We start from the raw sequence: 18,972 nt of genomic DNA, 5'->3' as shown, positions 1-18,972 counted from the left end.
GTGTAGATAATAGCACTACTGATGTAGCCGTTATCAAGCCATCCCCGTGAGTCTATTTCCTCCCTTAGGACACGATGCTGTAAGACAGGAATCAGTTGGTCATTCTTCTCGTCTCTAAAGTACCTGGGTCATTGTTAAGCCTTCATGTGAGTTTTTTTGTTAATGTACAATTGATATTTCACCTGACAAATTGTTTTCAACCACGTGGAATGGTCCATAGAGCGACAGCCTCGCTTCCCGCAAGGTCGGCGTTCGATACCCGATGGTGCAAAAGGTTGTGCACCTTCTCCCCGTCCTCAGGTCCAGTCCCAGTGCTATATAACCAAACCGACTGTGCTTGCCCCTGATAATATACTGCTATGTGCTATACTGACATACTCACTGTCACTGAGTACATCCTTGTGAGTCATGTGAGTATCTCGCCAGGATATTCCTGAGAAGTCGCGGGTAATTAATTCACAGGTGTTAAGTGCATGTAAACTAGATTCGCCTCAGTTTACTTTAGGCATAAGGTTGTTTGGTTATTTTCTCTCAAGGGTTCTCCTTGGCCTCGAGCGGTACTGACGGCCTCGAGCGGTACTGACGGCCTCGAGCGGTACTGACGGCCTCGAGCGGTACTGACGGCCTCGAGCGGTACTGACGGCCTCGAGCGGTACTGACGGCCTCGAGCGGTACTGACGGCCTCGAGCGGTACTGACGGCCTCGAGCGGTACTGACGGCCTCGAGCGGTACTGACGGCCTCGAGCGGTACTGACGGCCTCGAGCGGTACTGACGGCCTCGCAATATAAACTTCCATCAGTGCAAAGCTAAAATTACAACCCGACCGAAATGCCTCGGAAAGCTTTATACTTGCAAAACCAGTTATTGCCACAACGAACGGATGTGCTCTCTCGACAGATTTTCATGTTCAAATTCTAAATATATACACTTTGTATCAAAATTCTAAATATATAGAATTTGCATCAAAATTCCCATTGCGACCTGGCACAAATTGCTATCTACCGGACAAGCCCTCCGGTTGCATTAGCCACTTTGCAATCGGCGGCTTCCGATTGGCAAGGTGGGTAAATGGCTAATAATCCCGAACTCGTGGGTTCGACTCCAGGGTAGACCTTCATCAAGTATCTGTGAGCGGTACACTTACTTGTCTATGGTACGGGGAGGAGGAGGACTAAGTACCCTGGTCCCTGAAGTACTATGGTACTGAGTCCCTCACAGACCAAGTCCTGCCCAAGACTCCCACACACCCAGGTCTCATCTCGTGTGTGATGCCTGGCCTTTAGTAGTCAACTCTCTTCGAATTTCTATGGTTTCTACAGCATCTAATGACATAAAAACAATTGTTCCCTTTGGCATACAGGATTTTGGTCACAAGATTCTCTCCAATCTAAAACACACACACACACATACACACTCCTTTGCTCCTTCTCTCAGAGAACAGTACTACAGTAGTTAACAAGATCAATATACTTTACTAAGACGGCGAGTGTATAAGACGAGTGTGTAGAGGCGTAGAGTGTAGTGGTGGTACTGATGACTTCAAGCCAGCACCTGTGACCACCACTCACACATCTGTCACCTGCAGCCCCAACTGCTGCGATCACATGTGCATACCTGCCAGGGAGAAACAGTTTGTTAGATCATCAATAAAAACACAATTGTTTATGATTATTCAATATACTCTCGCTATGAACAGCAGTTCCACTTAACAAATCAATTACTTGACCTTAAAACCAGTTAAATTATCTACCACCCGCTACAACCGCAATCACAGCTGGATCAGACCAATACTGCACGCCTCAAAGATCAATACCACCCAAAGGCAACAGAAATTGACTCGAACTGATCAGGGGTCCCGCACGGACTGAAACACTGTCACTCTCATATATTAGCGTGTGTGTGTGTGTGTGTGTGTGTGTGTGTGTGTGTGTATGTTGTGTGTGTGTGTGTGTGTGTGTGTGTGTGTGTGTGTGTGTGTATGTTGTGTGTGCTGGTTTGTGTTCAACTACGTTGTTGTGATCTATTCTCTGCAAACAAAGTACAACGAATGATATGAGGAAGTCCTCCATATTATATATATATATATATATATATATATATATAATATATATATATATATATATATATATATATATATATATATATTATATATATATATATATATATATATATATGACAGTGTCAGACCACGGAGGAAAATTGAAATAGGAATTTCCTTAAGTACTTTCGTATATTAATACATCTTCAGAAGGAGTGAGTGTCAATTTGACTTCTTCTGAAGATGTACTAATATACGAAAGTACTTAAGGAAATTCCTGTTTCAATTTTCCTCCGTGGTCTGACACTGTCACATTTGTAATCACGTGTTTATTTTCGTGATATACACACACACACACACACACACACACACACAGACACACACACACACACACACAGACACACACACACATTATATATATATATATATATATATATATATATTGGTAGCAGTCTTTCCTGTAGACATATATTATTAAATATGACCGAAAAAGTAAGATCAATAATTCTAACACGAATTTTCTCAATATTTCTTATGTTTCTTTTCACTGTCGATGGTAATTGAAAAATCAATTCTCCAAAATTCATTTCTATTTCTAGTCTGACGCGACACTTGAACGCGTTTCGTAATAACTTATTACATTTTCAAAGACTTTAGTTTACACACACACAACTATAACCTGCAAACACTAAACAGAGTTTAAACAGCTTTCATTTTATACCTGCATTTGGGTGATGTGATATGATACAACATTTTTGGATGAGGTGAAAACAAACTTTCAACACAAGACAGAACACGAAACAATGGGTATAATATTGGGTAAGTTAAAGGGAAGAACGGAAGTAACTACAAAGGGCCTATTGGCCTATATTTCTTGATGCTTCTATATTGGTGTGGAGTCTTGAAGTGGGTAGAATATAGTTGTGCATTAATTGGCTGTTGATTGCTGGTGTTGACTTCTTAATGTGTAGTGCCTCGCAGATATCAAGCCGTCTGCTATCACTGTATCTATCGATGATTTCCGTGTTTTTTGTTAAGACTTCTCTGGTGATGGTCTGGTTGTGGGAAGAGATTATATGTTCCTTAATGGAGCCCTATTGCTTATGCATCGTTAATCGCCTGGAAAGAGATGTTGTTGTCTTGCCTATATACTGAGTTCTTTGAGGCTTGAAGTCCCCAAGTGGGCATTTGAAGGCATAGACGACATTGGTTTATTTTAAAGCGTTCTGCTTTATGTCTAGAGAGTTTCTCATGAGTAGGTTGGCCGTTTTTTTGGTTTTATAGTAAATCGTCAATTGTATCTTCTGATTTTTGTCTGTAGGGATAACGTTTCTATTAACAATATCTTTCAGGACCCTTTCCTCCGTTTTATGAGCTGTGGAAAAGAAGTTCCTGTAAAATAGTCTAATAGGGGGTACAGGTATTGTGTTAGTTGTCTCTTCAGAGGTTGCATGGCGTTTCACCTTCCTTCTTATGATGTCTTCAACGAAAAAATTGGAGAAGCCATTGTTGACTAGGACCTGCCTTACCCTACAGAGTTCTTCATCGACTTGCTTCCATCCTGAGCTGTGGCTGAGAGCACGGTCGACGTAAGCGTTAACAACACTCCTCTTGTACCTGTCTGGGCAGTCACTGTTGGCATTGAGGCACATTCCTATGTTTGTTTCCTAAGTGTAGACTGCAGTGTGGAAACCTCCGCTCCTTTCCATGACTGTTACATCTAGAAAGGGCAGCTTCCCATCCTTCTCCATCTCGTAAGTGAAATGTAACACAGAATTCCGCTCAAATGCCTCCTTCAGCTCCTGCAGATGTCTGACATCAGGTACCTGTGTAAATATGTCGTCAACATACCTGCAGTATATGGCCGGTTTCAAGTTCATGTCGACTAAGACATGTTCGATGGTACCCATGTAGAAGTTCGCAAACAGGACACCTAGGGGAGAACCCATGGTGACCCCATCTACTTGCTTATACATGTGCCCATCCGGGCTCAAGAAGGGTGCCTCTTTAGTACAAGCTTGGAGTAGTTTCCTTAGAATGTTTTCTGGTATGTCAAGAGGAGTACAGGCCGGATCACAATACACTCTGTCCGCTATCATCCCGATTGTTTCATCCACAGGTACGTTGGTAAACAGAGATTCTACGTCCAACGAGGCTCTTATCCCTGTGGCCCGTGTTCCCCGCAGTAAGTCAACAAATTCCTTTGGAGACTTCAGGCTGAAGGCGCAAGGGACATAAGGAGTCAGCAAGCCGTTGAGTCGCTTCGCCAGTCTGTACGTGGGTGTGGGTATCTGGCTGATGAATGGCCAAAGTGGGTTTCCAGGCTTGTGTGTCTTGACATTTCCATACGCATACCCAGGTTTATATTCCCCAATAATCTTTGGCAGGTGGAGTCCGGATTTCTTGGCGTTTCTAGTTTCGATCAATCTCTTAACCTTTGCTTTCAATTCGGCTGTAGTGTCCTTCATCACCCTTTAGAACTTAGTCTGGTCAGGGGCGGGGGGGGGACATGGTGGGGTGAAACAGTAACCAGGGGGGACATGGTGGGATGAAACAGTAACCAGGGGAGGTCATGGTGGGATGAAACAGTAACCAGGGGAGGACATGGTAGGGTGAAACAGTAAACATGGGGGGCATGGTGGGATGAAACAGTAACCAGGGGGGGACATGGTGGGATGAAACAGTAACCAGGGATGGGACATGGTGGGATGAAACAGTAACCAGGGGAGGTCATGGTGGCATGACACAGTAACCAGGGGAGGGGACATGGTGGGATGAAACAGTAACCAGGGGGGGCATGGTGGGATGAAACAGTAACCAGGGGGGGGCATGGTGGGATGAAACAGTAACCAGGGAGGGGACATGGTGGGATGAAACAGTAACCAGGGGGGCATGGTGGGGTGAAACAGTAACCAGGGGGGGACATGGTGGGGTGAAACAGTAACCAGGGGGGACATAGTGGGGTAAAACAGTAACCAGGGGGGGGACATAGTGGGGTGAAACAGTAACCAGGGGGGACATGGTGGGGTGAAACAGTAACCAGGGGGAGGACATGATGGGGTGAAACAGTAACCAGGGGGGGACATAGTGGGGTGAAACAGTAACCAGGGGAGGGACATGGTGGGGTGAAACAGTAACCAGGGGGGACATGATGGGGTGAAACAGTAACCAGGGGGGGGACATGGTGGGATGAAACAGTAACCAGGGGGAGGACATGGTGGGATGAAACAGTAACCAGGGGGGGACATGGTGGGATGAAACAGTAACCAGGGGGGGCATGGTGGGATGAAACAGTAACCAGGGGGGACATGGTGGGGTGAAACAGTAACCAGGGGGGGACATGGTGGGATGAAACAGTAACCAGGGGGGGACATGGTGGGGTGAAACAGTAACCAGGGGGGGACATGGTGGGGTGAAACAGTAACCAGGGGGGGACATGGTGGGGTGAAACAGTAACCAGGGGGGACATGGTGGGATGAAACAGTAACCAGGGGGGGGACATGGGGGGATGAAACAGTAACCAGGGGGGGGACATGGTGGGATGAAACAGTAACCAGGGGGGACATGGTGGGGTGAAACAGTAACCAGGGGGGGACATGGTGGGATGAAACAGTAACCAGGGGGGACATGGTGGGGTGAAACAGTAACCAGGGGGGGGACATGGTGGGGTGAAACAGTAACCAGGGGGGGACATGGTGGGGTGAAACAGTAACCAGGGGGGACATGGTGGGATGAAACAGTAACCAAGGGGGGGACATGGTGGGATGAAACAGTAACCAGGGGGGGGACATGGTGGGATGAAACAGTAACCAGGGGGGACATGGTGGGGTGAAACAGTAACCAGGGGGGGGGACATGGTGGGATGAAACAGTAACCAGGGGGGGACATGGTGGGATGAAACAGTAACCAGGGGGGGACATGGTGGGGTGAAACAGTAACCAGGGGGGGACATGGTGGGGTGAAACAGTAACCAGGGGGGACATGGTGGGATGAAACAGTAACCAGGGGGGGACATGGTGGGATGAAACAGTAACCAGGGGGGGCATGGTGGGATGAAACAGTAACCAGGGGGGGGACATGGTGGGATGAAACAGTAACCAGGGGGGACATGGTGGGGTGAAGCAGTAACCAGGGGGGGGGACATGGTGGGATGAAACAGTAACCAGGGAGGGGACATGGTGGGATGAAACAGTAACCAGGGGGGGACATGGTGGGATGAAACAGTAACCAGGGGGGGGACATGATGGGGTGAAACAGAAACCAGGGGGGGACATGGTGGGATGAAACAGTAACCAGGGGGGGGGACATGGTGGGATGAAACAGTAACCAGGGGGGGACATGGTGGGGTGAAACAGTAACCAGGGGAGGGACATGGTGGGGTGAAACAGTAACCAGGGGGGGGACATGATGGGGTGAAACAGTAACCAGGGGGGGGCATGGTGGGATGAAACAGTAACCAGGGAGGGGACATGGTGGGATGAAACAGTAACCAGGGGGGGACATGGTGGGATGAAACAGTAACCAGGGGGGGACATGATGGGGTGAAACAGAAACCAGGGGGGGACATGGTGGGATGAAACAGTAACCAGGGGGGGACATGGTGGGATGAAACAGTAACCAGGGGGGACATGGTGGGGTGAAACAGTAACCAGGGGAGGGACATGGTGGGGTGAAACAGTAACCAGGGGGGGGACATGATGGGGTGAAACAGTAACCAGGGGGGGACATGGTGGGATGAAACAGTAACCAGGGGGGGACATAGTGGGATGAAACAGTAACCAGGGGGGGACATGGTGGGGTGAAACAGTAACCAGGGGGGGACATGGTGGGATGAAACAGTAACCAGGGGGGGACATGGTGGGATGAAACAGTAACCAGGGGGGGACATGGTGGGGTGAAACAGTAACCAGGGGAGGGACATGGTGGGGTGAAACAGTAACCAGGGGGGGACATGATGGGGTGAAACAGTAACCAGGGGGGGACATGGTGGGATGAAACAGTAACCAGGGGGAGGACATGGTGGGATGAAACAGTAACCAGGGGGGACATGGTGGGGTGAAACAGTAACCAGCGGGGGGACATGGTGGGATGAAACAGTAACCAGGGGGAGGACATGGTGGGATGAAACAGTAACCAGGGGGGGACATGGTGGGGTGAAACAGTAACCAGGGGGGGACATGGTGGGATGAAACAGTAACCAGGGGGGGACATGGTGGGGTGAAACAGTAACCAGGGGGGGACATGGTGGGATGAAACAGTAACCAGAGGGGGGGGGACATGGTGGGGTGAAACAGTAGCCAGGAAGGGGGGACATGGTGGGATGAAACAGTAACCAGGGGGGGGACATGGTGGGGTGAAACAGTAACCAGGGGGGACATGGTGGGATGAAACAGTAACCAGGGGGGGACATGGTGGGATGAAACAGTAACCAGGGGGGGACATGGTGGGATGAAACAGTAACCAGGGGGGGACATGGTGGGGTGAAACAGTAACCAGGGGGGGACATGGTGGGATGAAACAGTAACCAGGGGGGGACATGGTGGGATGAAACAGTAACCAGGGGGGGACATGGTGGGATGAAACAGTAACCAGGGGGGGACATGGTGGGGTGAAACAGTAACCAGGGGGGGGGGGGACATGGTGGGGTAAAACAGTAACCAGGGGGGGGACATGGTGGGGTAAAACAGTAACCAGGGGGGGACATGGTGGGGTGAAACAGTAACCAGGGGGGACATGGTGGGGTGAAACAGTAACCAGGGGGGGACATGGTGGGGTGAAACAGTAACCAGGGGGGGACATGGTGGGGTGAAACAGTAACCAGGGAAGGACATGGTGGGGTGAAACAGTAACCAGGGGGGGACATGGTGGGGTGAAACAGTAACCAGGGGGTGACATGGTGGGGTGAAACAGTAACCAGGGAGGGACATGGTGGGGTGAAACAGTAACCAGGGGGGGACATGGTGGGGTGAAACAGTAACCAGGGGGGGACATGGTGGGGTGAAACAGTAACCAGGGGGGGACATGGTGGGGTGAAACAGTAACCAGGGGGGGGCATGGTGGGATGAAACAGTAACCAGGGGGGGACATGGTGGGGTGAAACAGTAACCAGGGGGAGGACATGGTGGGATGAAACAGTAACCAGGGGGGGGACATGGTGGGATGAAACAGTAACCAGGGGAGGACATGGTGGGATGAAACAGTAACCAGGGGGAGGACATGGTGGGGTGAAACAGTAACCAGGGGGAGACATGGTGGGGTGAAACAGTAACCAGGGGGGGGACATGGGGGGGGGTGAAACAGTAACCAGGGGGGGACATGGTAGGGTGAAACAGTAACTTCGGGGGAGGACATGGTGGGATGAAACAGTAACCAGGGGGGGACATGGTGGGATGAAACAGTAACCAGGGGGGGACATGGTGGGATGAAACAGTAACCAGGGGGGACATGGTGGGATGAAACAGTAACCAGGGGGAGAACATGGTGGGATGAAACAGTAACCAGGGGGGACATGGTGGGATGAAACAGTAACCAGGGGGGGACATGGTGGGATGAAACAGTAACCAGGGGGACATGGTGGGATGAAACAGTAACCAGGGGGAGGACATGGTGGGATGAAACAGTAACCAGGGGGAGGACATGGTGGGGTGAAACAGTAACCAGGGGGGGGGACATGGTGGGGTCAAACAGTAACCAGGGGGGGACATGGTGGGATGAAACAGTAACCAGGGGGGACATGGTGGGATGAAACAGTAACCAGGGGGGGACATGGTGGGATGAAACAGTAACCAGGGGGGGGCATGGTGGGATGAAACAGTAACCAGGGGGGACATGGTGGGGTGAAACAGTAACTAGGGGGGGACATGGTGGGATGAAACAGTAACCAGGGGGGGACATGGTGGGATGAAACAGTAACCAGGGGGGGGACATGGTGAGATGAAACAGTAACCAGGGGGGACATGGTGGGGTGAAACAGTAACCAGGGGGGGACATGGTGGGATGAAACAGTAACCAGGGGGGGGACATGGTGGGATGAAACAGTAACCAGGGGGGGACATGGTGGGATGAAACAGTAACCCGGGGGGGGACATGGTGGGATGAAACAGTAACCAGGGGGGGACATGGTGGGATGAAACAGTAACCCGGGGGGGGACATGGTGGGATGAAACAGTAACCAGGGGAGGGACATGATGGGGTGAAACAGTAACCAGGGGGGGGACATGGTGGGATGAAACAGTAACCAGGGGGGGACATGGTGGGATGAAACAGTAACCAGGGGGGGACAAAGTGGGGTGAAACAGTAACCAGGGGAGGGACATGGTGGGGTGAAACAGTAACCAGGGGGGGACATGATGGGGTGAAACAGTAACCAGGGGGGGACATGGTGGGATGAAACAGTAACCAGGGGGGGGACATGGTGGGATGAAACAGTAACCAGGGGGGACATGGTGGGGTGAAACAGTAACCAGGGGGGGGACATGGTGGGATGAAACAGTAACCAGGGGGGGACATGGTGGGATGAAACAGTAACCAGGGGGGGACATGGTGGGGTGAAACAGTAACCAGGGGGGGACATGGTGGGGTGAAACAGTAACCAGGGGGGACATGGTGGGATGAAACAGTAACCAGGGAGGGGACATGGTGGGATGAAACAGTAACCAGGGGGGGGACATGGTGGGATGAAACAGTAACCAGGGGGGGACATGGTGGGATGAAACAGTAACCAGGGGGGGACATGGTGGGATGAAACAGTAACCAGGGGGGGCATGGTGGGATGAAACAGTAACCAGGGGGGACATGGTGGGGTGAAACAGTAACCAGGGGGGACATGGTGGGATGAAACAGTAACCAGGGGGGGACATGGTGGGGTGAAACAGTAACCAGGGGGGGACATTGTGGGGTGAAACAGTAACCAGGGGGGGACATGGTGGGGTGAAACAGTAACCAGGGGGGACATGGTGGGATGAAACAGTAACCAGGGGGGGGACATGGTGGGATGAAACAGTAACCAGGGGGGGGACATGGTGGGATGAAACAGTAACCAGGGGGGACATGGTGGGGTGAAACAGTAACCAGGGGGGGGGACATGGTGGGATGAAACAGTAACCAGGGGGGGACATGGTGGGATGAAACAGTAACCAGGGGGGGACATGGTGGGGTGAAACAGTAACCAGGGGGGGACATGGTGGGGTGAAACAGTAACCAGGGGGGACATGGTGGGATGAAACAGTAACCAGGGGGGGACATGGTGGGATGAAACAGTAACCAGGGGGGGGCATGGTGGGATGAAACAGTAACCAGGGGGGGGACATGGTGGGATGAAATAGTAACCAGGGGGGACATGGTGGGGTGAAACAGTAACCAGGGGGGGGACATGGTGGGATGAAACAGTAACCAGGGAGGGGACATGGTGGGATGAAACAGTAACCAGGGGGGGACATGGTGGGATGAAACAGTAACCCGGGGGGGGGACATGGTGGGATGAAACAGTAACCAGGGGGGGGACATGATGGGGTGAAACAGAAACCAGGGGGGGACATGGTGGGATGAAACAGTAACCAGGGGGGGGACATGGTGGGATGAAACAGTAACCAGGGGGGGACATGGTGGGGTGAAACAGTAACCAAGGGGGGACATGGTGGGATGAAACAGTAACCAGGGGGGACATGGTGGGATGAAACAGTAACCAGGGGGGGACATGGTGGGGTGAAACAGTAACCAGGGGAGGGACATGGTGGGGTGAAACAGTAACCAGGGGGGGGACATGATGGGGTGAAACAGTAACCAGGGGGGGACATGGTGGGATGAAACAGTAACCAGGGGGGGACATAGTGGGATGAAACAGTAACCAGGGGGGGACATGGTGGGGTGAAACAGTAACCAGGGGGGGACATGGTGGGATGAAACAGTAACCAGGGGGGACATGGTGGGATGAAACAGTAACCAGGGGGGGACATGGTGGGGTGAAACAGTAACCAGGGGAGGGACATGGTGGGGTGAAACAGTAACCAGGGGGGGACATGATGGGGTGAAACAGTAACCAGGGGGGGACATGGTGGGATGAAACAGTAACCAGGGGGAGGACATGGTGGGATGAAACAGTAACCAGGGGGGACATGGTGGGGTGAAACAGTAACCAGCGGGGGGACATGGTGGGATGAAACAGTAACCAGGGGGAGGACATGGTGGGATGAAACAGTAACCAGAGGGGGGGGACATGGTGGGGTGAAACAGTAGCCAGGGGGGGGACATGGTGGGATGAAACAGTAACCAGGGGGGGACATGGTGGGATGAAACAGTAACCAGGGGGGGACATGGTGGGGTGAAACAGTAACCAGGGGGGGACATGGTGGGGTGAAACAGTAACCAGGGGGGACATGGTGGGATGAAACAGTAACCAGGGAGGGGACATGGTGGGATGAAACAGTAACCAGGGGGGGGACATGGTGGGATGAAACAGTAACCAGGGGGGGACATGGTGGGATGAAACAGTAACCAGGGGGGGACATGGTGGGATGAAACAGTAACCAGGGGGGGCATGGTGGGATGAAACAGTAACCAGGGGGGACATGGTGGGGTGAAACAGTAACCAGGGGGGACATGGTGGGATGAAACAGTAACCAGGGGGGGACATGGTGGGGTGAAACAGTAACCAGGGGGGGGACATTGTGGGGTGAAACAGTAACCAGGGGGGGACATGGTGGGGTGAAACAGTAACCAGGGGGGACATGGTGGGATGAAACAGTAACCAGGGGGGGGACATGGTGGGATGAAACAGTAACCAGGGGGGGGACATGGTGGGATGAAACAGTAACCAGGGGGGACATGGTGGGGTGAAACAGTAACCAGGGGGGGGGACATGGTGGGATGAAACAGTAACCAGGGGGGGACATGGTGGGATGAAACAGTAACCAGGGGGGGACATGGTGGGGTGAAACAGTAACCAGGGGGGGACATGGTGGGGTGAAACAGTAACCAGGGGGGACATGGTGGGATGAAACAGTAACCAGGGGGGGACATGGTGGGATGAAACAGTAACCAGGGGGGGGCATGGTGGGATGAAACAGTAACCAGGGGGGGGACATGGTGGGATGAAATAGTAACCAGGGGGGACATGGTGGGGTGAAACAGTAACCAGGGGGGGGACATGGTGGGATGAAACAGTAACCAGGGAGGGGACATGGTGGGATGAAACAGTAACCAGGGGGGACATGGTGGGATGAAACAGTAACCCGGGGGGGGGACATGGTGGGATGAAACAGTAACCAGGGGGGGGACATGATGGGGTGAAACAGAAACCAGGGGGGGACATGGTGGGATGAAACAGTAACCAGGGGGGGGACATGGTGGGATGAAACAGTAACCAGGGGGGGACATGGTGGGGTGAAACAGTAACCAAGGGGGGACATGGTGGGATGAAACAGTAACCAGGGGGGACATGGTGGGATGAAACAGTAACCAGGGGGGGACATGGTGGGGTGAAACAGTAACCAGGGGAGGGACATGGTGGGGTGAAACAGTAACCAGGGGGGGGACATGATGGGGTGAAACAGTAACCAGGGGGGGACATGGTGGGATGAAACAGTAACCAGGGGGGGACATAGTGGGATGAAACAGTAACCAGGGGGGGACATGGTGGGGTGAAACAGTAACCAGGGGGGGACATGGTGGGATGAAACAGTAACCAGGGGGGACATGGTGGGATGAAACAGTAACCAGGGGGGGACATGGTGGGGTGAAACAGTAACCAGGGGAGGGACATGGTGGGGTGAAACAGTAACCAGGGGGGGACATGATGGGGTGAAACAGTAACCAGGGGGGGACATGGTGGGATGAAACAGTAACCAGGGGGAGGACATGGTGGGATGAAACAGTAACCAGGGGGGACATGGTGGGGTGAAACAGTAACCAGCGGGGGGACATGGTGGGATGAAACAGTAACCAGGGGGAGGACATGGTGGGATGAAACAGTAACCAGAGGGGGGGGACATGGTGGGGTGAAACAGTAGCCAGGGGGGGGACATGGTGGGATGAAACAGTAACCAGGGGGGGACATGGTGGGGTGAAACAGTAACCAGGGGGGGACATGGTGGGATGAAACAGTAACCAGGGGGGACATGGTGGGATGAAACAGTAACCAGGGGGGGACATGGTGGGATGAAACAGTAACCAGGGGGGACATGGTGGGATGAAACAGTAACCAGGGGGGGACATGGTGGGGTCAAACAGTAACCAGGGGGGGACATGGTGGGATGAAACAGTAACCAGGGGGGACATGGTGGGATGAAACAGTAACCAGGGGGGGACATGGTGGGATGAAACAGTAACCAGGGGGGGCATGGTGGGATGAAACAGTAACCAGGGGGGACATGGTGGGGTGAAACAGTAACTAGGGGGGGACATGGTGGGATGAAACAGTAACCAGGGGGGGACATGGTGGGATGAAACAGTAACCAGGGGGGGGGACATGGTGAGATGAAACAGTAACCAGGGGGGACATGGTGGGGTGAAACAGTAACCAGGGGGGGACATGGTGGGGTGAAAAAGTAACCAGGGGGGACATGGTGGGATGAAACAGTAACCAGGGGGGGACATGGTGGGATGAAACAGTAACCAGGGGGGGGGGCATGGTGGGATGAAACAGTAACCAGGGGGGGGACATGGTGGGATGAAACAGTAACCAGGGGGGACATGGTGGGGTGAAACAGTAACCAGGGGGGGGACATGGTGGGATGAAACAGTAACCAGGGAGGGGACATGGTGGGATGAAACAGTAACCAGGGGGGGACATGGTGGGATGAAACAGTAACCCGGGGGGGGACATGGTGGGATGAAACAGTAACTAGGGGGGGACATGATGGGGTGAAACAGAAACCAGGGGGGGACATGGTGGGATGAAACAGTAACCAGGGGGGGGACATGGTGGGATGAAACAGTAACCAGGGGGGGACATGGTGGGGTGAAACAGTAACCAAGGGGGAACATGGTGGGATGAAACAGTAACCAGGGGGGGACATGGTGGGATGAAACAGTAACCAGGGGGGGACATGGTGGGGTGAAACAGTAACCAGGGGAGGGACATGGTGGGGTGAAACAGTAACCAGGGGGGGGACATGATGGGGTGAAACAGTAACCAGGGGGGGGACATGGTGGGATGAAACAGTAACCAGGGGGGGACATAGTGGGATGAAACAGTAACCAGGGGGGGACATGGTGGGGTGAAACAGTAACCAGGGGGGGACATGGTGGGATGAAACAGTAACCAGGGGGGACATGGTGGGATGAAACAGTAACCAGGGGGGGACATGGTGGGGTGAAACAGTAACCAGGGGAGGGACATGGTGGGGTGAAACAGTAATCAGGGGGGGACATGATGGGGTGAAACAGTAACCAGGGGGGGACATGGTGGGATGAAACAGTAACCAGGGGGAGGACATGGTGGGATGAAACAGTAACCAGGGGGGACATGGTGGGATGAAGCAGTAACCCGGGGGGGGACATGGTGGGATGAAACAGTAACCAGGGGGGGGACATGATGGGGTGAAACAGAAACCAGGGGGGGACATGGTGGGATGAAACAGTAACCAGGGGGGGGACATGGTGGGATGAAACAGTAACCAGGGGGGGACATGGTGGGGTGAAACAGTAACCAAGGGGGGACATGGTGGGATGAAACAGTAACCAGGGGGGGACATGGTGGGATGAAACAGTAACCAGGGGGGGACATGGTGGGGTGAAACAGTAACCAGGGGAGGGACATGGTGGGGTGAAACAGTAACCAGGGGGGGACATGATGGGGTGAAACAGTAACCAGGGGGGGACATGGTGGGATGAAACAGTAACCAGGGGGGGACATAGTGGGATGAAACAGTAACCAGGGGGGGACATGGTGGGGTGAAACAGTAACCAGGGGGGGACATGGTGGGATGAAACAGTAACCAGGGGGGGACATGGTGGGATGAAACAGTAACCAGGGGGGGACATGGTGGGGTGAAACAGTAACCAGGGGAGGGACATGGTGGGGTGAAACAGTAACCAGGGGGGGACATGATGGGGTGAAACAGTAACCAGGGGGGGACATGGTGGGATGAAACAGTAACCAGGGGGAGGACATGGTGGGATGAAACAGTAACCAGGGGGGACATGGTGGGGTGAAACAGTAACCAGCGGGGGGACATGGTGGGATGAAACAGTAACCAGGGGGAGGACATGGTGGGATGAAACAGTAACCAGAGGGGGGGACATGGTGGGGTGAAACAGTAGCCAGGGGGGGGGACATGGTGGGATGAAACAGTAACCAGGGGGGACATGGTGGGGTGAAACAGTAACCAGGGGGGGACATGGTGGGATGAAACAGTAACCAGGGGGGGACATGGTGGGATGAAACAGTAACCAGGGGGGGACATGGTGGGATGAAACAGTAACCAGGGGGGACATGGTGGGGTGAAACAGTAACCAGGGGGGGACATGGTGGGGTCAAACAGTAACCAGGGGGGGACATGGTGGGATGAAACAGTAACCAGGGGGGACATGGTGGGATGAAACAGTAACCAGGGGGGGACATGGTGGGATGAAACAGTAACCAGGGGGGGACATGGTGGGATGAAACAGTAACCAGGGGGGACATGGTGGGGTGAAACAGTAACTAGGGGGGGACATGGTGGGATGAAACAGTAACCAGGGGGGGACATGGTGGGATGAAACAGTAACCAGGGGGGGGGACATGGTGAGATGAAACAGTAACCAGGGGGGGACATGGTGGGGTGAAACAGTAACCAGGGGGGGACATGGTGGGGTGAAACAGTAACCAGGGGGGACATGGTGGGATGAAACAGTAACCAGGGGGGGACATGGTGGGATGAAACAGTAACCAGGGGGGGCATGGTGGGATGAAACAGTAACCAGGGGGGGGACATGGTGGGATGAAACAGTAACCAGGGGGGACATGGTGGGGTGAAACAGTAACAAGGGGGGGGGACATGGTGGGATGAAACAGTAACCAGGGAGGGGACATGGTGGGATGAAACAGTAACCAGGGGGGACATGGTGGGATGAAACAGTAACCCGGGGGGGGACATGGTGGGATGAAACAGTAACCAGGGGGGGGACATGATGGGGTGAAACAGAAACCAGGGGGGGACATGGTGGGATGAAACAGTAACCAGGGGGGGGGACATGGTGGGATGAAACAGTAACCAGGGGGGGACATGGTGGGGTGAAACAGTAACCAAGGGGGGACATGGTGGGATGAAACAGTAACCAGGGGGGGACATGGTGGGATGAAACAGTAACCAGGGGGGACATGGTGGGGTGAAACAGTAACCAGGGGAGGGACATGGTGGGGTGAAACAGTAACCAGGGGGGGGACATGATGGGGTGAAACAGTAACCAGGGGGGGACATGGTGGGATGAAACAGTAACCAGGGGGGGACATAGTGGGATGAAACAGTAACCAGGGGGGGACATGGTGGGGTGAAACAGTAACCAGGGGGGGACATGGTGGGATGAAACAGTAACCAGGGGGGGACATGGTGGGATGAAACAGTAACCAGGGGGGGACATGGTGGGGTGAAACAGTAACCAGGGGAGGGACATGGTGGGGTGAAACAGTAACCAGGGGGGGACATGATGGGGTGAAACAGTAACCAGGGGGGGACATGGTGGGATGAAACAGTAACCAGGGGGAGGACATGGTGGGATGAAACAGTAACCAGGGGGGACATGGTGGGGTGAAACAGTAACCAGCGGGGGGACATGGTGGGATGAAACAGTAACCAGGGGGAGGACATGGTGGGATGAAACAGTAACCAGAGGGGGGGACATGGTGGGGTGAAACAGTAGCCAGGGGGGGGGGACATGGTGGGATGAAACAGTAACCAGGGGGGACATGGTGGGGTGAAACAGTAACCAGGGGGGGACATGGTGGGATGAAACAGTAACCAGGGGGGGACATGGTGGGATGAAACAGTAACCAGGGGGGACATGGTGGGATGAAACAGTAACCAGGGGGGGACATGGTGGGTGAAACAGTAACCAGGGGGGGACATGGTGGGGTGAAACAGTAACCAGGGGGGACATGGTGGGATGAAACAGTAACCAGGGGGGACATGGTGGGATGAAACAGTAACCAGGGGGGGACATGGTGGGGATGAAACAGTAACCAGGGGGGGACATGGTGGGATGAAACAGTAACCAGGGGGGGACATGGTGGGATGAAACAGTAACCAGGGGGGGGACATGGTGGGATGAAACAGTAACCAGGGGGGGACATGATGGGGTGAAACAGTAACCAGGGGGGGACATGGTGGGATGAAACAGTAACCAGGGGGGGACATGGTGGGATGAAACAGTAACCAGGGGGGGACATGGTGGGGTGAAACAGTAACCAAGGGGGGAACATGGTGGGATGAAACAGTAACCAGGGGGGGACATGGTGGGATGAAACAGTAACCAGGGGGGGACATGGTGGGGTGAAACAGTAACCAGGGGAGGGACATGGTGGGGTGAAACAGTAACCAGGGGGGGACATGATGGGGTGAAACAGTAACCAGGGGGGGGACATGGTGGGATGAAACAGTAACCAGGGGGGGACATAGTGGGATGAAACAGTAACCAGGGGGGGACATGGTGGGGTGAAACAGTAACCAGGGGGGGACATGGTGGGATGAAACAGTAACCAGGGGGGGACATGGTGGGATGAAACAGTAACCAGGGGGGGACATGGTGGGGTGAAACAGTAACCAGGGGAGGGACATGGTGGGGTGAAACAGTAATCAGGGGGGGACATGATGGGGTGAAACAGTAACCAGGGGGGGACATGGTGGGATGAAACAGTAACCAGGGGGAGGACATGGTGGGATGAAACAGTAACCAGGGGGGACATGGTGGGATGAAGCAGTAACCCGGGGGGGGACATGGTGGGATGAAACAGTAACCAGGGGGGGGACATGATGGGGTGAAACAGTAACCAGGGGGGGACATGGTGGGATGAAACAGTAACCAGGGGGGGGACATGGTGGGATGAAACAGTAACCAGGGGGGGACATGGTGGGGTGAAACAGTAACCAAGGGGGGACATGGTGGGATGAAACAGTAACCAGGGGGGGACATGGTGGGATGAAACAGTAACCAGGGGGGGACATGGTGGGGTGAAACAGTAACCAGGGGAGGGACATGGTGGGGTGAAACAGTAACCAGGGGGGGGACATGATGGGGTGAAACAGTAACCAGGGGGGGACATGGTGGGATGAAACAGTAACCAGGGGGGGACATAGTGGGATGAAACAGTAACCAGGGGGGGACATGGTGGGGTGAAACAGTAACCAGGGGGGGACATGGTGGGATGAAACAGTAACCAGGGGGGGACATGGTGGGATGAAACAGTAACCAGGGGGGGACATGGTGGGGTGAAACAGTAACCAGGGGAGGGACATGGTGGGGTGAAACAGTAACCAGGGGGGGACATGATGGGGTGAAACAGTAACCAGGGGGGGACATGGTGGGATGAAACAGTAACCAGGGGGAGGACATGGTGGGATGAAACAGTAACCAGGGGGGACATGGTGGGGTGAAACAGTAACCAGCGGGGGGACATGGTGGGATGAAACAGTAACCAGGGGGAGGACATGGTGGGATGAAACAGTAACCAGAGGGGGGGACATGGTGGGGTGAAACAGTAGCCAGGGGGGGGGACATGGTGGGATGAAACAGTAACCAGGGGGGACATGGTGGGGTGAAACAGTAACCAGGGGGGGACATGGTGGGATGAAACAGTAACCAGGGGGGGACATGGTGGGATGAAACAGTAACCAGGGGGGGACATGGTGGGATGAAACAGTAACCAGGGGGGACATGGTGGGGTGAAACAGTAACCAGGGGGGGACATGGTGGGGTGCAAACAGTAACCAGGGGGGGACATGGTGGGATGAAACAGTAA

At 53.7% G+C, this 18,972-nt stretch overlaps 1 long non-coding RNA gene across 1 annotated transcript in view; it reads right to left on the bottom strand.

Annotated features, from left to right (window-relative positions):
- Nucleotides 1-1,609, bottom strand: part of LOC138354487 (uncharacterized) — a 177,956-nt gene extending 176,347 nt beyond the window's left edge. The window contains exon 1 of the long non-coding RNA XR_011223582.1: nucleotides 1,472-1,609. This is a non-coding gene — a long non-coding RNA (uncharacterized lncRNA). The remainder of the gene's footprint in view (nucleotides 1-1,471) is intronic.
- Nucleotides 1,610-18,972: the final 17,363 nt, after the last annotated feature.

This window comes from Procambarus clarkii, chromosome 63 (genome assembly GCF_040958095.1).
Source record: "Procambarus clarkii isolate CNS0578487 chromosome 63, FALCON_Pclarkii_2.0, whole genome shotgun sequence".
Taxonomy (NCBI): Eukaryota; Metazoa; Arthropoda; class Malacostraca; order Decapoda; family Cambaridae; genus Procambarus; species Procambarus clarkii.
This window is presented reverse-complemented; position numbering and strand designations above follow the sequence as displayed.